Source organism: Protopterus annectens, chromosome 8.part0 (genome assembly GCF_019279795.1).
Source record: "Protopterus annectens isolate FY-2018-M chromosome 8.part0, PAN1.0, whole genome shotgun sequence".
In the NCBI taxonomy this organism is placed as follows: Eukaryota; Metazoa; Chordata; order Ceratodontiformes; family Protopteridae; genus Protopterus; species Protopterus annectens.
The window spans coordinates 1314498224-1314517192 of record NC_056741.1 but is presented as its reverse complement, the minus strand read 5'-3'; the positions used below and the strand labels follow the sequence as shown (position 1 = coordinate 1314517192).

The 18969-nt window shown below is 38.5% G+C and overlaps 1 protein-coding gene across 1 annotated transcript in view; it reads right to left on the bottom strand.

Annotated features, from left to right (window-relative positions):
* CADM4 (cell adhesion molecule 4) overlaps positions 1-18969 on the bottom strand; it is a 1113916-nt gene that overhangs the window by 659754 nt on the left and 435193 nt on the right. The window lies entirely within an intron of this gene.

Genomic DNA, 18969 nt, shown 5'->3' with positions numbered 1-18969 from the left:
AAAAAAAAAAGTAAATGTCAGGGTTTAAGGTGATGATCCCCAAGGGATGTCATGTTTCAAGGTGATAGACTCCAAGGGGAAGATGCCACAGAATAAATCAAATGTCAAGGCTGAAGGTGATGACTCCCAAGGGATGTCAGATTTCAAGGTGATAGACCCCCAAGGGAAAGTCACCACAAAACAAGTCAAATGGTATGGATTAAGGTTACAGCCTCAAAAAAACAGTTACCTCAAAAATAAATAAAATGCTAGGGATCAGGGTGATGGCCCTTGATGGACAGCCAACACAAAAATCAATAAAGATTTAGGGTTCAGGATAATGGCCCCTGAGAGATAGTCCCCCAAAACTAAATCAAATGCTTTGATTCAAGGTGATGGCCCAAGGGACAGTCATCAGAAAAATAAATTAATTGTCATGGTTCAAACAGATGAGACATGAGGACATAAATCCTGAGGTGTTTCGTCTTTAGAGTGAAATGTGGACCTAAGTGGACTTCTGAACTGAGGGTTGGGTAGAGGCTACCTGGTCTTTGCCACAGCAGCACAAAGACAACCAATGTCTGGATAGACTGTGTGTATGTTTTGCAGAGAAGACAAGGAATCTAACATCTTCAGTCCAGAAGAATACAAGTAGAAGAAATGTATATAAGCAAACATTTCAAAGAAAGGGTCTAAAATCAAAGATGCAAGAGAAAGGTGTATTAATAACTTCATCTTTATTGTCCTTATTCAACTGTGGAGGTCTGCTCCTATACTCTTGCAGTAGGGATTCATGAGTACTTTATGCAAATACAGCACTATGAGTACTGGATACATATGCAGATGCAGCTACACGTGTACTTCACACAGATACAGCACTGTGAGTACTGGATACATATGCAGATGCAGTTACATGAGTACTTCACACAGATACAGCACTCTGAGTACTGGATACATATGCAGATGCAGCTACATGGGTATTTCACACAGATAAAGCACTGTGAGTACTGGATACATATGCAGATGCAGCTACGTGAGTACTTCACACAGATACAGCACTGTGAGTACTGGATACATATGCAGATGCAGCTACGTGAGTACTTCACACAGATACAGCACTGTGAGTACTGGATACATATGCAGATGCAGCTACATGTGTACTTCACACAGATACAGCACTGTGAGTACTGGATACATATGCAGCTACGTGAGTACTACACACAGATGCAGTATCACGGTTACTTCACACAGATGAAGCACTGTGAGTATCTGCACAGATGCATTTCTGTGAGTACCTCACATATATGAAGCTTCATGAGTACCTCACAAACATGCAGCACTGTCAGTCCATTAGTTACAGCACTGTAGGTATCTATCATAAACATAGCGCTGTAGGTACCTCACAAAGATGCAGCATTGAGAGGACTTCAACCAGGTCCAGCATCGAGAGTACTTCATACAGATGTAGCAATGCAACTACCTCACACAGACACAGCACCATGAGTGCCTAACACAGATGAAGCACTGTTGAGTGCCTTACACAAATACAACAAAATGAATACCTCAGAAAGGTGCAACCCAGATCAGAAAAGGAAGAAAATAATACAGAAATGTATGTGGGGGAATTTACACCAGAATGAACAATCTGTCCAGACCGAAGCACCTTCTGCTTATCATACTGCAAGGGAGAAGCATGGGAGGTTTCTGAATTTATGCGTGCTACTACCAGATATACAGAAGCCATGTGATGAAGGTGTGAGATTGGAGGGATAGATGTCTCACCCATGATAATGGGGCAGATAGTCTTGCTTCATAGAGTGCTTCCAAGTAGAAGTACACAGGCATGGAGAAAACCAATGAACAAGGCCTGCCTAGGCTAGTCTGAGACCAGAAAAATCAAGGATGTTCCTTGCTACCTGCCCTCAGCACTGAAACAGGGAATTTGGACACTGAATGAAATGTATAAAACAGGCTCTGGAGCCAGAGGGAGAAAAAAGAAAAATGAATCCTAATAATATTCCTGAGAAATCCAGGAAGAGAAGCTATTCAGGATTGGAGATGATTTCTTGATACAATGGAAAATATTAGGGTACAACCCAACACCCTAATAATGGGTGATTTCAACTACCCCATTGTTAACTGGGAAAACTACTCATGTACCAACTCTTTTGCTCAACGTTTTCGGGAATTCATAAATTCCAACGCCTTGGATCAACTTAACCATAGCCCTACCAGGGGCAGCAATATCCTAGACCTGGTCATCACCAACATAGGCGACCGGTGTTCCACACCAGAGGTCAATTCCTCATGTGTCAGATCTGACCACAAGCTAATCACCCTAGACATCCACATTCCGCCCCCACCCCCCATTAGGAAAACTGTAAAAAAATTTCTCCAAAGCCAACTTCACGCTTCTTAAGACAGAAGTGGCAAACTTCACGACACCCATGCAGATGGACAATAGATGTATGACTGCTGAATCCTACACAAATGCACTTTATAAGCACTTACACGAGTGCATGGATCATGCTATCCCTAACAGAACCAAGATGATAGCCTCCAAAAAAAGGAAGCCAATCTGGTGGTCTTCTGCCATAAACAAACTCTACAACAGAAGAAAGAAACTGTTGCAAAAAAGAGTAAAATCCCATGATTGGAGGAACTCCCTGGTCAGCCTCAGTAAGAAGCTGAGATCCCTCATAAAATCCTCCAATGCTAGTTATGAAAACAAAATCACCACTGATTCTAAAGACAACCACAAAGCATTCTATAGCTATGTCAAAAATCTCAATGGCAACACTCAGATATGCTCTGAGTTACAGCACAATGGCATTAAATATACAGAACCAACTGATACTGCCAACATCCTGGCAGATAGGTTCAGTGCTAACTTTACCCCCCTCTCACCCGCTAAAGGGCCCATCTCTATACTGGAAGAATGCAAAGTTCCTGTAATCATGGCTGCACAGGTAAAAACCTCACTCTCCAAAGCCAAGAACACAGCATCCGTGGGACCTGACAATATCCCAGGCTGCCTACACGAACTACAGAATGAACTGGCACCCCACCTAAGTACCATGTTCAGTCATAGCCTCACCTAAGGCTTTGTGCCCATTGAATGGTGCACCGTGACAGTTATCCCACTCCACAAAGGGGGAGCCACGACAGACTCCGGGAACTACCGCCCCATTAGCCTGATGAGCCTGGTCTGCAAGGCCATGGAATGTAAACTCATGGAACTCATAAACAAAGACATTGGAGATCTCCAAACTCTGGACCCCACACAGTTCGGGTTTGTAAAAGGCAGATCATGCCTCCTAAACCTGATAGACTTCTTTGAAGCAGTCACCAAAGCCATAGATGAGGGTAAGGTGGTTTATACAGCCTATCTAGATCTCGCCAAGGCATTTGACACCATCCCTCACTCTGGAATTATAGATAAACTCACTAAAATAGGTATAAATCCCTATGTCACAAAATGGGTTGCCAACGGGTTTACTGACAGAACACGCACTGTGAAAGTAGCAGACTCCAAATCAGACTTCAGACCAGTGACAAGTGGAGGACCACAGGGTTCAGTCCTGGGTCTTCTCCTGTTTGGTATCTACTTCTCTGAAGTACAGGCTAATACAGAACGTCTTTGGCTAACTAAGTTTGCAGATGACTGTAAACTAGGAGCCATAATCGAAACTCCTAACCATGTGGACATCCTACAAAATGGCCTCACTGAGACAGATTCCTGGTGTCAAAGCCATGGCCTCAAGCTCAAAGCCAAAAAGTGCATTGTCATCCCCTTTGGTAAAAACTCTGTACCCATGAACTACCACATAGGCGGTAGTCTACTTAACACCGAAAAATGTGATAAGAGACCTTGGCACACAGGTGAACAGTAGTCTCTCCTTTGATAATCATATCACCACAGTGGTCAGGAACTCCTTCTACATGGCACACGTCATCACAAAAGGTTTCTCATCTAGAAAAAAAGTGGTCATTGTTCCCCTCTACTCATTAGACCCATTATAGAGTACAGCACCCCTTTTGGTATGTACCTCACAAGACATCTACAACAACTGGAGAGGCCGCAGAAATACCTCACAAAGAGGATTACTGGCCTCAAACAGATGCCCTATGCAGACCGTCTAAAAAAACTCCAGCTTTACTTTGTCACATATCGCCTACTCAGAGGCGATCTCTGCCTAACATACAAAGCTATGTCAAACCCAGAGCTGTTGGACATGCTTCACTTAAGGAAATTCCAATCCCTCTGAGCTATATGCTCTAGGGACCTAAACCTTGTCACCACAATAAACAGAACATGCTGGAGGGATAGATTCTTGTCCCAGAGACTTCCCATACACTGGAACAGACTACCTATCTATGTCAAACAGAGCTCCTCATTAGCACTCTTCAAGAAAAATCTTGATGACTGGATGGGAAATAGGAAATTCACCTCGGGGATCACTTCTGTGGCTCTGCTTGACAGGGACACAGGAAAATAATTTTCTTGGGTGGCGAAAGCCAGGGTACCTTTTTGGCTAGGCTTATATAGGCCCTAGGGCCAATAGCCTAGTACCTACCTATGAATCTATGAAAAGCAAACAAGGCCTTTACAGAAGATAGTGAATGAGGTCTTGTAATTCTAAGAAGGTTAATCTAATTTTCAGCACACTGGCATAGCATTTTAGATACAAGTACTAAGGCCCTAACCACATACACCTTAACAGCAATCATTATAACAAGTCAATGAGGATGGCCCAGTACACAATCACTGTACAGTTTTCCATCATAGAAGCATTTTTTAATATTTTTCTTACTTAGAACAGAGATGACATATCACAGTTTAGTGTTCTGCCACATTATTTTCCTTTGATAAATAACATCTGTGGAAGCTTCACACAGAGAATCACCTGTTAATTCACAGTTCCAGTTGTTTTTTCAGCTTCAGTTGTTTGCTTTAAACCAATTTTCCTTTAACATCACACTTCCAAAGATAAAATAAACATGGTAATATGATGTTGATGTAAACAATGAGACAGCTTCTTCAACTCATCTCATTAAATGCTATGACCACAACTGAACAAGTTATGATTTTCTCTAAGTGTCTGGAAGAAATTCTGCACTGAAGACTTAAAATTTTATACGAGATTACTTATAGCCAAAAGATTTATTTCTTAAAACATCAGAAATTGTCACTGCATCTATCATTCAACACTTTTAACTGGTTATATTTTCCTATTACCTTAAAGTCGCAAAACAAGCTTTAAAGAAATAGTCACCAAAAATATAAACATAAATACAACCTAAAGCAATTGACATCACATTTCTTTTAACAGCTTGTATTAATTACATCCGTTGCACAATGTTCTGTTGTAACTGTACTGATAACACAAATGAAACAGAAAAACTGAAATGCATAGATTATGATTTGTCACTTTATAACTCTTACAAAAGCACTGTGTCTAATGTGCTAAATAATATGACTGGCTCATTTTCATGTCATTTTCCAACATAAAGCTTAGAGTGACAATATACACCATCATCGCAGAGTATATTATTTCACTCTTCTTTCCTCTTGCAGGGTCAGAGGGTAAAGGGCAATATTAGCTTCTCTAACATATGTACAACTACCGAAAGTAATGCAAAAGTCTTTTATCTGTTTTAGACTTAACCATGGAAAAATAAACCACTTTAGATTATTTTTCAGGAACATCAAGTCTTGCTTTATGAAGCAGCAAATACCAAATAAAATTGCTACCTGCATACTATATGGATAGTATTTAGTTATAACGACAGTGGTTTTACTTTAAACTGGACTATACTGCACCAGCCTTCTTCCTTTCAGAATCCAATAACAACAATAATTTCTTCAATTACGTCTTCGCTAAATGAATTCAGTAAATCCTGCTTGCAATTTCAAATCAAACTCTAACTATAATTGGATCATTATCTCTCTTTTCTTAAATATGTCCTTAACGGCACTATGATACTGCCCTTTATTTGTGATGTGGTTCAAATGACATCTATTACTTTTTAAAATCATATTGCTGTCAGTAGGCTGTCTTGTAAACACCCGATATGAATGTCACATCCTGTAGTATAATCATAGCATCCAAAATTGCTGCCCTGTCTCTCTTAGCTATAACAAAAACATTCAGCGTTTTCCTAAAATATGAGTCACACATAGATATACAACCACAAAAAGGTAGTAAGCCATGGTTTTTCCAAAAGGTCCAGTTGTTAGGATGTCTGGTTTTCACCCAGGTGGCTTGGGACTGACTCCTATAGGTTTATTTTATCTCACAAATTAATAGACTACTAAGCTTATGAGTTGTTAATGAGCTGCTTCCTATAGTCCAAGGTTTGATTCTCTCAGACTCCATTTGCCTAATGTGAAGCTCTGGGCAAGTAACTTAATCAGTCCAGCCCAAGGTAATTGAAACAACTGGACTAGGTTCCTAAATGATCTGCTGGACTACATGCGTAGCAGCTACATATAAACCTATAAAAAAGAAAAGAAGTGCCTTTCTAGTACCTCACACTGAGCTGCTAGCTGTTAAAACAAATGGATTTTGATTGTTATGTAATAACCAAGCTGGAATTCATAGGTAAGCAGATATTCAATAAGTTCACAATGTAAGGTGGTCCACAGCTATTCTGACATACGTTAGGCATTTCTTACAATCATCTACACCTTGCACATGCTATAGTACCTACTAATTACTACTAAAATTACATATATCTATGAATCCCAGAGAACGGCTATTCATTTTAAGAAAAAGTAACTAGAGTACTATTAATATCTAGCTTCCAATATCCTCAAGGTTGACAGAAATATTCTTTTTACCATTTAAATATCCCACAATGTGTTAGTCATGCCTACTAAGACATTCTAAATTCCAGTCCATTGGTTTTACCAATATGTATGTATGTATGTATGTATGTATGTATGTATGTAACATTTGTTTACCAGGAAAGTCCGACTGGGACAGAACCCATTTTTAGCAAAGGCCCGGAAGAAACACTCCAGATGCATGTCTATGAAATATAATCTTTTTTTGTCAGTTTCATAACACTATTTTTCCTGTGTAGAGTTAAGGTCCTTTTATTCATGTATTATTTGGCCATTTTGTTGCATATATACTCTTTTATAATGTTTTATTAATATTGTGCTCAGTCGGAAATTAAATGTTGTTTTATTTGTTTTGCACTGCAGCTTTGGGACAGTGTTTGGATGGACTATATTATGTATTGCACGCTACATTTTGATTATGGGAATGCTACAGCACTTTGCACAGATCAGTGCATCATTTCTGTGTGTGAGTTTTTGACTGACTATGGACTTCATTTTTGTGTTTGAGTTATTTATAAATATCAGGACTGACTTTGACTGAAGTTTCTTTTTGTATTTTTATGGAAGCTTTCTGATTATAGCTGTGTTTGTGTGTTATGTGTTATTCTGAGATTTTTGTTTAGGCTTTAGGTTGAGATCATTTTTTGTGTGCTGGCTAGGCACAACAGGATCATACTTTGTGTGAGACCACAGTGTGCTCTTCTTCTATGTTTCCATCCCTGCTATGCACCCATGGAGTACATGTGTGTATATATATATATATATATATATATATATATATATATATATATATATATATATATACCACCAACAAACAAGAAGTCGAGGTAACGTAAATGGCAGTCCTCCAGAATCAATAGCTTATTCAGGACAAATCAGCAAAATGTAAGCCCTTTCACAGTATTCTCTACTACTTCATCAGACATATTAACAAGGCACAGATGGTTACTTTTAAACAATTAAATATGTCATGTGATCACTCAAATCAAATCAAATCTTCAGTATCATTTAAAAACATAGTATCATTCACCAACTAATGAATGTATCCACATAAGAATGCAAAACATAAAAAACAATTATAAGTAAATACTGATTTGTCCTGAATAAACTACTGATTCTGGAGAACTGCCATCTGCGTTACCTCGACTTCTTGTTTGTTGACTTCTTGTTTGTTGGAGTACATATATATATATATATATATATATATATATATATATATATATACACACACACACACACACACATATAAATATATATATATCTGTGTGTGTGTGTGTGTGTGTGTGTGTGTACATATATATATGTGTGTGTGTGTGTATGTATATACATATACATACATACACACACACACACACACACACACACACAAGTGAAGGGCACAGCTTATACAGGAGGGCTTGCCAAAAGTGTTTATTTTGGTGTTTAATCATTGTTTTTAACATGTAATTTGTGTATAGCTATAGACAAAGTATTTCTCAAAGTAAAGACACATGATTATACATAGTCTGAGTAAAATCATCACACTGTCTCCTTTCTTTTCTGTGAGCAAACAAAGCTTTTGAAGTATTAAAATATTCTTCATACATTTACAGTCAAGCTCATCATTTTTATTGCCATTTTGTGTATCTTTCATCCATATCTACTTCATGAATAAGTTCCGACATTCGGTGAATGATAGAGTTTCCATCATGCAGCTGGATAGCATGGATCCCAGGTTGGAACTTGCAGGTGCCCTTGTAATCATACAGTCTCTTCTTGAAGGTATGAGCTGATTTGGCTAGGTCTAATTGGGAGGGAAGTTTATTATACAGGAATTCTTTGAGAAATGAAACTCACATTTCACAGGAAGGATGATATTTATATTTTTCTTGAGACTCTTCAGGCTTTAACTTTCTACTTGTAGTTTAGGTCACCAAGAGGACTTTCTAATCAAATGATTTAAAAGAATAAGGCAACCTTTAATGCCATCTATGAGAGGTATAGGGCTGTCTAAGAAAGTGGTAACATGCACATAAGGAGGAGAATTGCTGTAGCTAGTCATTATAACAAGCCCTTTGACTCAGTGAGGAATATGTATATCTTCTCAAACAGTACTAGATGGTGTGGGAATAACTTAAAGGACAAGATAAAGTAATGCCTCCCAAGCTGGAGATCATGTTGACTCAGGAAAGGTAGTTTCAGTGACGATAAAAGGTTCAACAACTTATTGACTCTACCTTCAATGAACATAAAAAGACATTTTTTCCAGGGGGCAAGCCCACTGCAACACACAGTCCCCAAACCTATATATACCAAATCTGAAGTGGCACAACAGTGGAGAGAAAGGCAAACTCCACTACTGGTGAAATTAGTTCCAATGAACAGCATTTTAGCATTTTACGTTTAGTGAAACTAACTTCACCAGTTTGGTAAGTTCTTCCCAAACTGTACACATTTATTCATGTAAGGCATAAGCAACACCATTATAATACCATCACAAGGTGAACGGTGGTAAAAGGGCAGAACATTAATAAAAATATGCAATCTTTGTAAGATCTGAAAAAAATGGGCAATATTTCTGTGTATTACAGAAATGAAAAAAAAAATAAATAAATTTTCTGATGGCAATTCTGAGTGTGTTTGTTTTTCAGAAATTTCAGGGTTATAGGAATTTTACAAAATAAGCCACGGTGGTACAGCGGTAGCGTTGTTGCATCAGAGCAAGAGGTTCTCCTGTTCGATTCACGGCTGGAGTGCCTTCTGTGTGGAGTCTGCATGTCCTTCCTGTGGTCGAGTGGCCTCCGAAAGGCATGTGTGAATGGGCGTGCCTTTGCTGAAGGTTGGGCATTGGGCTGGCAACTCAGCACCATAAAAATTCTACTGCCAATCATTAGTGGACTGGAGTTCCGCTGTGGCAACCCCTAACCAGGAAAAGCCGTAAAGACAAACATCCGAAGTTACAAAATATTGAATGATAAATTATATGGAACTCTGCACTGATTACATAATTCTTTAATTATGGAATACATAATGCAAACAGTGCAATAGCCTGCTGATACATTATCTTTTTATTTGATGAAGAGCAAGTCTGAGCACTTAAAAGGGCTGCATGCTATCAGTGTTGTCAAGCTTGTTTTTTTTTTTATTAAGTTACAGTGTTTTGCATTACTACTTGAAATAATTTTCAACAATGTCTTTATGTCACACTTAGGAGAAAATATAACACATATGTAACACTAACAAACACTAACATGCTTCATTTTGTTTGCAAACGGACTTCTTGCCATCAAATGAGCATTTAACATCTCCACCTGTCCTACCTTTTATCTAAACTTCTAGAATGTCCATATGCCTACCCGTTGTTTACCTGAATTCCGACAAACCTGGTCTCCATTGTTGAATGAGACTAGGCATTGTAATCATTCATTGTATAGCTGATGAAACAATACCTTATTATGTTTCTGTTCACACAGTCATCTTCCCATTTCATACCTTTGCTGCAACCTGCTACAGAATCTTCTGTATGTCAAAGACCCAGCCTCCTTAAAAACATACTTTAATACATGAAGATATTTTATATTGTTCCCCTCTGATCTCAGGCCCGGTGGCATCCCCAGATCACTCCAAATCTTGAGTAATGTGTTTACTAATGAGAAAAGGTCTTGGCATGAAGTTTGTTACAGCCGGAAATGTCTGAGTTTCTTAGCAGCTAAATACAGTCTGCACCTTAACAAACACTCAGCATCCCCCAAAACTTACTAAGGGGAGTACTTGCTGTACTGCTACTAGGGCCCGCCTCATCTTTTGAAGTTTTCTCAGTTGCCTGACAGTGTCGCACAAACTATTTGTATGTTAACAACCCCTCAGTGTTTCACACACAGTCTGTTCTGATGGGTACATCTTTTATTGTTGCTGGAGCTAGGGCCATCTTATCCAGTTTTGTCTGGTCCCTGGTGCCACTACAGAGAATGTCTGTACTTTAATAAGCCCTTAGCATTCCCCACACACAGTCTGTTCTGGTGGAAACCTACTAAATTGTTTTTGGAGCTCAGCCTTATCTTGTATGGCTTTCCCCTGTGTCTTGTGCTGTTAGACATTAACAAGCCCTCAGCATTAAACACACACTTTGTTCTGGTGTATACGTGCTGTATTACTACAGCATCAGTTTGTCCTGGTGGATACCTGCTTTATTGTTACTGGAGCCTGCACCATCTTACAAGAGTTTCCTCTTGTGCCACTACACACAGCTATTTTGTTGTTCTATGATCTCTACTATTATTTGGCAAATCCCAAAGGTTGCAACAAGATTATCTCAGTGGGATTTGCCCCAACAAATGTTTTTTTATTACTGTTGCATTGACCTCTTGTACTAGTGTCATTTGGAACTCGCATTTTACACTGTAACACTTTCCCCTGAAACTACTGCTATTAATTTAGTGTGCAAAATTTGTATTGAAGTTATTTTAAGGTGTTTAAGCAGGAACACTTTTGCCTTTCTTTATAGTTCTGGCTACTTACTGCTGTAGCTGATTTGGCTGAAGCCTTACTGATGTACAGTCTGTCAATACATAAACCACAACAGAGATGCAAGGAGACATTTGTCCGCAACATGAAAACAGTATACTGCCTTCCCTTCCTTGTTATTTAATAAAAACGAAAATTAAAAACTCTTAAACTTAGAATTCAAAGCAACTGAAATAAACAGTCCAAAATTCTGATGTCAGTTCCTTTTCTATAAAAGTACTGAAGAAAAACTCAAGCAGACTTAGTTACTGACATAACAGCTTTTATTTATGATAAGCACGTCTGTCCGCCAACTGGACTTCATCAGATGAATGTTTCACTAATAGCTTTACCAATGGAAAACTAAATATATGCTTAATGAAAACAAATTATCATAAATCATAATTGATAAAATCATGCATAATAATGAGTCAAAACAGAGAATAACTCATGAGAGGCTAGCCTACCAGAATAAGCAAACCTGATATAAATAAGAGCCATCCAACAGTCTCACAGGGACGGGTCACAACAAACAGGCCAAAAACCAGCATCAGTCCTGAACCTTAGACACAATGAGATACATTCTTTATGTTGATGATAAACCATATCTATGTTAACAAAAGTAAGTCACCACATGCCTTACCCACAGGGGAACACAGGACAAGTCAAGTGAATCAGGTGGCAAAAAATTAACGTAACCAATCCTAACACATAAGTGTACTAAAATAAAAAATGAAAATAAAATGGTTTCATCTGCCCCAGCCCAGGCAAGAAATGTAATAGGAAGATGGCTGGGAACAGAAACAGTGAAAAGATTGTTTACAGAACCCAGTGTCTTTTGTTTTTGACACTGGAAAGACTATTTTTAAGATTAAAAGGACAGCCCAACACACATCTGAAATTAGAAATAAACTAAGCAGGAATCCTCTTGAAAAACAGCATTGAATCCCCAGATCATTCTTTTGTCACTTTTCACATTTTGGACATGATCAGCTTGGGTCTGCTTGAGAGAAACTATGATGCTATTCAGGAAAAGAAGGATTTGAAATGGAAAGTAAGCCTTAATGCCTATAACCCACCTGGAGTTAATTCTGCTTATTCAACTAAAATTCATTCCTCTTCTTAAGAAATTGGACAACAAATTATTTTCTCAATGGTTATGACGTCATGTTTTCTCCAGTTTTCACTTTTCTTAGGCATTTTTTATACCTTTATTTGTTATGGTTTCTGCTAGTTATACGTTCAGCTTCAACATATACATTTTCAGTTGAATTTTTTTCATATTTTTATAGATTTTTTCCCCATATTTTTAGCATAGTATTGATTTCTTGGATGAACAGTTTTATTAGTGATCTGATGAAGCCCTATGGGTGAAAGCACATTTTTGTTTGTTTCTAATGCACATATGATTACAGTTTTTTTTTTCATTAATTTGTTTTGCATATTCTTCTAAGGTAACTATGGTAGGAGCTATTTTCTTGATTCATTTGCCTGATGACATGCACACACACACACACACACACACACACACACACACACACACACACACACACACACACACACAGAGTCTTCTTCACTTTGGCTCTGAGATTGTTTGTCTTTTATTTCTTTTTGGTTTATTACTCTGGTTCTTAAACTTCTTATACTAGCGTCTTGCTTTCACCTTGGTGCTAAATGGTCTTTAGTGAAGGGAGTTTTGTTTCACCTTGTCTTTATATGGAGAGACTCTAGGACTTAATTGCTAATTCAGCACTCTGGTTTATTTGGACTTTGTTTTATTAGTTTTTCTTATTTAAGTTTGGACTGTACTACTGTGACATAATGGATAGTGTTGCCACCTCACAGCAAGAAGTTCTCCGGTTTCATTCTTGGCTGGGGTGCCTCCTATGTGGACTATGCATGTCCTCCCTGAACTTGCATGGATTTTCTCCGGGTCCTCTGGTTTTCTTCCCACATTTTGAAGACATGCAGTAAGTGGATTGGACATTCTAAACTGGCCAAAGGTATATGTGTGCATGTAAGTGAGTGAGTGGTATGAAAGAAAAATCTGGCAGGGCTAGCCAACCGGTGGTATGAACCTTGGCAATAGATGATTCCCACTGTTGAACTGACCCCCCCCACCCCAATCCCATGTGCAAAAATGGGAAATGTGGTTGTGGATGGATATATGTACTATTGATTTTTAGGCAGCTTAGAGTCTGGTCCAATGGTCCACCTGATACCTTCTGGACTGAACTCCTTGTTTTGTTTCTTTATGGCTACCATTGGTTACTGCTTCAGCACTGGCCCATTTTATTATTTTATTTTATTTTTCATACTGGATGTTTTGAATTTCAACCACCTTGCCCCTCATTCTTATTAATAAACAAATCATTTAGAATAAAATAGACAAACTGAGCTCTCTTATTTCCATTCAAAATCCCCAAATTATTGCTACCAGAGAATCCTGGCTTAAGCCACAAGATCCCTCCATACACAACTTCTTCCCAGGTTGAGATTACTTTTTTGATGCCAGGCCAAGATTAAGGCAAAGAGGATGTGATCTCCTTCTTTTCAAGTCAGACATCAACATACAATTCCTGGCTCAAAGTATTGCCTCCCCAGGTTCTCCTCCAAATTGTTTACTAACAGAAATCCATTCTACATTTAGCTCCCCAAGTCTGGCTAATGCCTATATCCACCCATCAAAGAATGAAAAATTCTACTTGGTAATGTTAACTTCATTCTCCTTGGTCTCTCACAAAACTACATACTTTAACTTCTCAATGTATTTAATCTCACACATCGTGTCTCTGCATCCTCCAGACCTAGTCCTTCCTCATCACATCATTCAGTGCTTGATCTAATAATCACAAACAACTCCTCACTTATTTCTCATATTACTATCCACCCTCCCAACCTAAGTGATCACTGCCTTATAAGCTTCAACATCCACCTGGATTGCAAAAAGTCCCCTCCAGTGCTCATTACATTCTGCCCAAACATTACCAAGCTAAAAACATACCTCTCCTCTCTCAAGTGGACCCCGATACTCTCATCCTCAAAAATGCTGCCCAACTCTTCACCCAGCATCTCTGTAAAACATAGGTCATTCTTCTCTATAGTCACAAGACTGTAAAAGACAAAAAACACCCGGCTCACTTATGAACTTAAAACCCTCCCATCACTCAGAGACACAAAAAAGACAATTCGGGGTGTCTGACCCAGCGCCTTCTACCAGGCAACACTTTGTCCTCCTCAGAAACCTGCCCAAACAATTAATTAGATGTCATAAGAACCATCATATGAGAATATATCAATCAAACCTTATTCAGCCCCCTAAATAATTCTGGGCAGAGTTCAACCAGTTAACAGGTCATGAAACTATTCCCAATGCTCTCTCTTCCTCCTCTTCTCTCTTATCCCAAGACTTTAGTAAACACTGCTCCATCTTCCCCTCCATCAGCTCACATGGTTTTTGATCTGGCTGCAACACTTCCACTGCACTTTGAACCTACGTTGATCTCAACATTTTAACTATGGAAAAAGGCCTCCCTACTGGAGCCATGTGTATATTTCTTACCAGAGTCTTTGACCTGGATTACCAGCCAGTCCTATTTAACCACCTCACTGTCATTGGGATTAGCCCTGAGGTTATTCCCTTGTTCCAAAATTGCCCAGCCAGCTGGCATTTCCTCAGTATATCAGCCATCCCTCCCTTACATAAAGGAGACCCTCAAGGCTCCATAGTGACCCTCTTGTTTTCTCCATTTTTTATTAATAAGCATACTCTCAACCTCCCCAGCTTCCAGTCTTACTATACAGCAGTGGCATTGTTATCTTCTGCTCCAACCACACAACCTACTCAATTCAACATGGTCTGCAAAAAGATTTCCTCTTACTCATTAACTAGGTAAAAACTAACACTTAATAACTCAAAAACTAAAACTGTGCACTTCGGAACCTCCACTTAAAGATAACAGAACCCCAACTCACTTTTTATTCTTGATCACCATAAAAATGTTATTGAGCAGATTAACACCTTCAGATACCTAGTAGTCTGGCCTGATCCTTGACTTTTGGATAACTCCCTACTCTTCTGGGTCACACAAACCTCCTCTTTCTTCTCCCATGCAACAAGAAATGCTATTGGAAAATGGCTTGTTCTAGTTGAGCTTGAGTACTCCCTACCTCTTGAAGCTTCTGCCTCCAAATAAAAATTCAACCACCATCCAAACAATCTCCATATCATTCTGCCACTTCATTATCCTATCCTCAAAGTATGAACATCACTGTCTTACACTAGCCAAAGCCAAATATTTATCGGTTCAGCAACGAGCCAATGTACTCCTTCTCTCCTGACTTCTCTGGCTTCTGAAAGAAAACTGTTACTCTTCTCTTTCACCTAGCTTAGACAGTGTAGATCATTATGTGTGATGTTCCTACTGAGCCACTGTAGCTAGATAGCACATGCATATAAGTACTGACAACGTGCAAGAACAGTGCCATTGTGTACAGTCAGCCAGAGTGAATGCAGTCATGAATGGTGATGCACATGTGAATGTGTTTGAAGTAATGAGTGAATCAGTTAGCTTAAATACATGTTTCAATTACAGTTCCTGACAATGTTTATGTGCAATAAATATCTTGAACCCATACACTGCTTCACTGTCTCATTTGAATGCATGAGACAAGCAACAGACAGCCTATGTCATATAACCATAGCCACTAAGTGCCTCTCTTGCAAACATATAAAACAAGACTTCAGTGCTCTAACCACCTCCTTTCTACTCTTGGACCAAAGCTCTGGTGGGATTTTCACTCAAATATTAATATCCTCTTTAACTACTACTCCTTTTGGGCACAACTTAAAGAACAGTTCACTAAAAGATGCATGTAAATGCTCTGATTCTGGTCACATAACCTAGTCTCTCTAATCTCCAACATATACTGTCTATCATTTACTCTATGGCATCTTTTCTCTAACTTCAAACATGTCACAACTTTAACTAATGTGAATATTGTACATAGGGTTTTTTTTGACTACCTTCTTAAATAATGTTACTATATATTTATTTATTTTATTTTATTTATTTCCAGTTTGATGACTGGGGAGGTCCACTGGGCTTAAGGAGCCCGTTTTCAGTGGAAGCCCTGGGGAGAAAAGTTGCATAAAACATAGTAGACATAGTAATAGATAGGCAGGTAGTACATGTTATAAAGTTAAACATAAGTAAACTAAAATAGCAACCTAGTATAATATACAATGCATATTTACACGGTAATACATTAGAGAACAGCAGTACAGAATCACCATACTACTGAGGTTTTAAATTATCTGAGAATGGTATTAAAGTCACATTTGTAAGAAAACAGTAAGTAAGATTGATCTCCTATTGGGTAAGGTGGAAAGATACTTTATTTGTATGGATGTATGCATGTATTAGGCAGGATTAGGTAGGTATATTAACTATTCCTTGTTTGCAGTCTGCACTTTTATTGTATAAATTATCTTTTTTTCACTTGATGTGTGTTCACATTCTGGGTTGAGACTGAAATTGGTCCAATGGGATCAGTGCTCTACCCCAGTTAAACTGTATAAATAAATAAATACATTTTACGTTTAGTGCTGTTCTCCATTAGGATTGGTTATTTAAATTATTTGCCACCTGATTTCTGTAACTTGTCCTGTGACCCTGTGGTTAAAGCATGTGGTTACTTACTTTCTTTAACACAGGCATGCTTTCTTTTTGTATTACCAACATAGAGAATGCATTTCAGTGTCTGAGGTTCAGGACTGACCTCATTTTTTTGGCTTTTTTGTTCTGATTCGTCCCTGTGGGACTGTAAGATGGCTCTTGTTTATACCAAGTTTGGTTGCATTGGTAAGCTAGCCTATCATTAGTGAATCTTTGTTCTGACTTATTACTATGCATGAGTTTGTCAGTCATGATTTATAATCCTTTGTTTTCCTTAAGCATTTATTTTGTTCTCCATTGGTAAAACTACTATAGAAAAGATTATCTGATGAAGTTGGTGGGCAAAACCACTAATCATAAATAAAAGCTGAATTATTCCAGTGACGAAGTCTGCTTGAGTTTTTCTTCAGTAATTTTATAAAAGAGTAATGTTGTTGTGTCTTTCGGCTTTTCCCGGTTAGGGGTCGACACAGCGGAACTCTGGTCCTATAATGATTGGCAGTAGATTTTTACGTGCCGAGTTGCCAGCCCTGACGCATAACCTTCAACGAAGGTATGCCCATCCACACATGTCTCCACACAGAAGACGCTCTAGCTGAGAATTGAACAGGACAACGTTTTACTGTGAGACGACAACGCTACCGCAGCACCACAACCGCTAAGAAGAGTAATAAACATCTGAAATGTTGCAATATTTGTATACTTTGATTTTAATTCTAAGTTTAAGAGTTTATATTTTTCATTTTTCTCAAGTACAAGGAAGGGAAAGCAGTCTGCTTTTTTCATGTTGGGGACAGCTATCTCCTCGCACCTCTGTTGTGGTTTTTGTACTTAGGTTGTCCAGTGACTCATTTTTTTGTGATACACAGGGTTCTTGGATGTGAGGCAGATTTATCAGAGCCAGTGGAGATCTTTGTCTTTTGTTTCACGTCTGTCAGTATAGTCTGGCTGACTGCTGATAGCATGGGAAGCACAGAGCTTCATACGTTCTGCCCTTTGATCTTCTTCATCATCATGCAAAGGTCACTTTACAGTCACTTACTAAAAGCTTTAATTTTGCCTACCAATCTAGTCAATATTGTGTTCTTGCCTGAGTGACCAAGCTTCCCCATATAATTTGCCCTGGTGCCATCACTATCTTGGCAGTTTGTTACAGCTAGAACTAATGTAGTAGCTTAGTAGCAGATGATACAGTAGTGCCTTTATGCCATACAGTAATACTGTAGAATTGCTATATGAAGGGATAATGGTTTATGCACATACATTTGGTTAGTGTGTGCGCAATCACGTCATATTCTACTGTAGCAACCAAGTAAAGTTCAGTTCCTTAGACAATTGTTTAGAATCTGATCTTGCTTGCAATATTTTATTTTTATCCATATTTAGATTTACAAGTATATTCATACTGCAATCAGTTTCTACACTGCAGTAGCAGTATAGTGCCAAAGTATACTGCATTTACACACACACAGATATATAGATATATATATATATATATATATATATATATACACACACACACACACACACACACACACACACACACACACACACACGTGTGCATTTACTGATGTATATGATCTGATCCTGCTTACAATACTGCAATATATGCATAGAAACATACACACACCGATTCATATTGCTGGAGTCTACAAAGTTGTATATATCGATTGTTACAGCTGGTGACATTGTAGATGATTAGCAGGGTATTAGGCTGATGATCTGCTATACACATCTTATACGTTCATTGGTTTATAGGTAGATACTAGGCTATTGGCCCTGGGGTCTATATAAGCCTAGCCAAAAATGTTCCCTGGCTTTTGCCACCCAAGAAAATTTCCTGTGCCCCTGTAAAGCAGTGCCGCAGAAGTGATCCCTTGAGTGAATTTTCTATTTCCCCATCCAGTCGTCAAGATCTTTCCTTAAAGAGGGCCAATGAGGAGCTTTGCTTGACATGAATGGGTAGCTTGTTCCAGAGTA